At 31.0% G+C, this 4,438-nt stretch overlaps 1 protein-coding gene across 6 annotated transcripts in view; it reads right to left on the minus strand.

Annotated features, from left to right (window-relative positions):
• LOC102670708 overlaps window positions 1-4,438 on the minus strand; it is a 132,134-nt gene that overhangs the window by 59,833 nt on the left and 67,863 nt on the right. The window lies entirely within an intron of this gene.

Here is a 4,438-nt window from a genome sequence, read left to right on the forward strand (position 1 = left end):
TCCAGGATTCGACTGTGGCGGATGGAGAGAAGTTCCGTCAAAGTTTCTCCGTCCTTTCTCCGTCGATGGAAACGTCCGCATTTCCTGGTTTCGTTTTCTTTCGCTCGTGGAAATCGGCTCTGAGAATCGTCGTTCCGCGAGAAATTCTAATTTAGCATGGATTTAAGTTGTGAAACATCGAGATTCTTTGACAGTGACCACGGTGTAAACCATGGCACTGCATTTGTAATCGGTGTTCGAACTTTGGGGAAAACTTTGCCGTTTAATTTTTCATCTTGTTTTTCTTTCTTTCCTTTTTTTTGTAAAGATTGTAAGTTTTGCGAGCACAGTTTCTATATGAGATTGTGAAAGTGAATTTTATTCTTATTTCAAGTTATAGTAAATCTATTATGATTTATTACAAATGTAATTATAGAACATAAAAGGAGTGTAAGTTTGCTTTTCAAAATTGTTCATTGCGTGTATAATATATACATATACAGAAAATTATGCATCACTTAAATTTGGTTACAAATAAAATAAATATTATAATTTTGGATCTAATTTTGGCTCATTTTTCTATAAATTATATTTATATTGCAAATCGGTGAAAATTGAAATAAAGACAAATCGATACATAAATAATTACAATTAATTATGTGAAAATATTTTTTTCTTACTCCCAAAAGAGAGAACCGAAACAAAATATCAATTCAATTTGCATTAATAAATATCTTTTGTCTTTTAAAAAATAATTCTTCGAAATTCTTTCTTCAAATAAATCACATCATATACCATTCCGTATCCTCGGCAATAAATAAACGCTGGTTTCGCGAATACTTGTAAGAAGAGATATATACATATATCAAGTTGTGTCAAATAGCAGCGATATTAAAGAATACGGGATGAAAGCGCAAGAGGATTACGCGTATTGTGCACGGTGTCAGAGATAAATGACAACGAATGCTCGGCGCGTGTCGCGTATTATAATGGGTCTGCGTTTGGCATCCATAGAGAGGAGTCTAGTCCGAGCGAATATTTAAAAAAAAAAAAAAAAAAGAAAGAAAAAAAAGGGAAAAAGAAAAAAAAGACAAAAAGAAGAAAAGAAAGAAAACAGAATAAAGAGAAAATAGTATGGTGTACACGGTAACGAGACTGTAAAATGATGTCGTTTGCGATGCAAACGACAATAGACTGCGCCATGTTAGCAGTAAAGCACCGTTGGGTTATTTACAAGCGTCGATAGACCAAGTTTAGTAAAAATTTCATCGTGACCGAAACAAAAAGAAAGAAAAATACTGCGAGGGATATTGTTCGTCCAAAATAGCGAGCTGGAGCGTTATCCGTGGAATACCGACGAAGATTGCGTATTCTATTATTGTCTTTTTGAGATAAAGATAATCAAATTATTTCACATTCTCCCATCGAAGCTCGATTGACTTTATATTCTCGAATATTTAATATTTAACAAGTATCTTTGTTATTATATATAATTGATAATAATGAATTGGAAATAATAAATAAAGAGTTTAAGCTAATATATAGATCAATTTAAGATTTTTAATATACTATTAAGAAAGTTATTATAAGGAATTTTTCAGAAATGAACATATATAGCACGTAATTTATCTCGAAACAATGGTTAAACTCTATTAAAAATTACCAAAATTTTAAACCGCTATAACTCCGAAGATAATGATTTTTAATCAACGAATGAAAGATCGTTAGAAGCGCGGAACCTTCCCCTTTAAAACGCTTTTTCATTGATCTTGATACGACTTCCGGTTCCCGAGATATCGTCGTGTAAAGAAAAGGATAATTTTTAACCATTTGCTATCTTCGTCCTGGTCGCGTATTCGGACCTCTCACTCGCACCTCGTCACTGACCAATCACAAGCTCCAGACAAGTGACAGACCCGATTCCTGGAAATAGAACGCGTTTCTAGGAATAATATCGATCCATTCAGTCACTAGATCCATTCATAATTTTTACGCTACCGCTATGGATACTCTATGTCCTTATATCTCAGCAATTAATTGATATATTGGGATGAAACAAAAAACGAATTCAAGGATATAGTTTCCTCTATTTTCTGAGTAGGTTTTGATAATAAAATTTTCAGTTTTTTTTCTCGCTTTTTTTATATGAAAATTCGAAATTTTATAGCATATCATTGCCCGAATCATAAAGTAATGAATTAAATATCGTTTATAAAAATGATAATTTGGTGAATCAAGGAACAGTATAAGTATCAGATCACATGTTATTACATCATTGTATAAAAATTACTACATATATTATATAAATTCTACCTCATTCGCTATATTTCTTTGAACATCTGAATGAACTCCGACTTTTACATACAAAATTGACAAAATCAATATAATATTTTCGTAACGAACCACGTGATACAAATATTATCAAATATTACGGAAATTATTTCAAATAAAAACGATTCGATTCCAATAGAATTATGCCTATCTGTGAAAGTGATTGCTTAAAAGCGCGGAAACGCTTTTAATTCGACCTAATAATTTATATTCGTATAAGGATTTTCTCAAATGGATTCATCAAAGTAACATTGGCAAAGTTTACAGATAAACCGAAGCGAAAGACAAGGAGTCCGCGTTTCGCGCGACTTCGCGACTCGGCCGAAACGAAGTAAAATTAAGAGGAACCCGGGCCCCTTGATGAAGCGAAACGGGTTAATTAAAGTCTGTCTGAAATTTCCGATGATAAATTCGTGCTTTCCGGACCGTATGCCCGAAAGGAGGACTCGGATATAAATTTCGATTTAAGGGACGCGGTCTGCCCGATTTTAATAACGGCCAAGTCGTGGCTCCAACTTTCCTAATTACACCAACCGCTCCTTCGCTCTTCTTCCGCAAGGACGAACGCTTTCCCCGGATAATGGTGCATGCTCTCAATGACATTTTGTTGCGAATCCTTTTCCTCTTCTGTAATTCCTTCTCCCCGAATCTTGTTCGATTGTTATTTATCTTCATTAACAAGATTCTTTCCTTTTTAAAAAAAAAAAAAATGTGGACAAGCATTATTTTTTTTATAATTATGTACCGTGTATTTTTGGAAAGTTTCGATATTTGTAACATTTATCACGATTATTATATTATTATATATTATATACTATAATTACTTACTATAATTGTTATTTTCATTAACAAAATTTTTTCTTTTTTAAAAAATATGTGGACAAGTATTATTTTTTTCATACGAGATATGGAGAAAATTATGTAACGTATATTTTTGGAAAGTTTCGATATTTGTATCATTTATCACGATGTTGAATGTTATTTTAAGTTTAATTACTTTGTCACGGGAGTAACGAGAAGAAATTATTCGACATTGATCATAAATTAATCATTTGTTCCTCGATCCTTTTCCTGTTCTGTAATTTCTTCTCCCCGAATCTTGTTCGATTGTTATTTATTTTCATTAATAAGATTCTTTCTTTTTTTAAAAAATATGTGGACAAGCATTATTTTTTTCATAATTATGTTATGTGTGTTTTTGGAAAGTTTCGATATTTGTATCATTTATCACGATGTTGAATGTTATTTTAAGTTTAATTACTTTGTCAGAGAAGTAACGAGAAGAAATTATTCGATAAATTAATCATTCATTATTATTAGACTGGTTGTCAAATAATATGTTTATACTACTTTTGTTTGGAAATGAACGTTTTCGTTGGTTTTTCCATTGATACGAGTTTATCATCTATTATTAAAAGTTCGAAATGAAAGATAAAAAGAATTTTTTAGAAATTTTATCGTATTTTGTTATATTATTGTAGCAGAAGATAAAAGACTTGGGAAAAATTGTACACGGAATGTATAATGAAAACGTTATAAATAATCGTGCTAATTCTTGTTTGTAAAGCTTCGTAGCGTAAAATAATCTATCCTAGATAACTAATATAGAAACAGGAATGTAGAACATGAATCTAGAAAAACTATACATATATAACGATCAAGCCAGTGACTGAAAATAAACAAGCAAACATAAATCCTTCTACTACTAAATTTTGAAAAAAAGAGACAAAGAACTTTCTAACCAATCCAATTTTACATACTATACATATAAAAAAAATTCAGAAACGAATAAATATAAATCGATAAAGAAAATTAAAAATATACATATAATAAAAAAAATATACACATAAAATATATACATAAAAATAAAGAATCATTCTCAAAGAAAATTCAACTTCCATCGATCGAGGAAAGAGAGACTTTCGAATCCTCCATAAACGTTTATTTTAAAAAAAAAATCTAACAAGTATATCATAACAAGCAATGAATGAAAGAAAAGGAAGAAAATCTATTTCTGGAAAATAAATTCTCCCTTCCCCCTTCCCCGTTCCTTTCTTCCTTAAAAATCTATTCGATCAAGGGTACACACATATCGGTATGACTCGCGTGAAAAGGGGAACAGACACTC

Source organism: Apis dorsata, unplaced genomic scaffold (genome assembly GCF_000469605.1).
Source record: "Apis dorsata unplaced genomic scaffold, Apis dorsata 1.3 scaffold_196, whole genome shotgun sequence".
Classification (NCBI taxonomy): domain Eukaryota; kingdom Metazoa; phylum Arthropoda; class Insecta; order Hymenoptera; family Apidae; genus Apis; species Apis dorsata.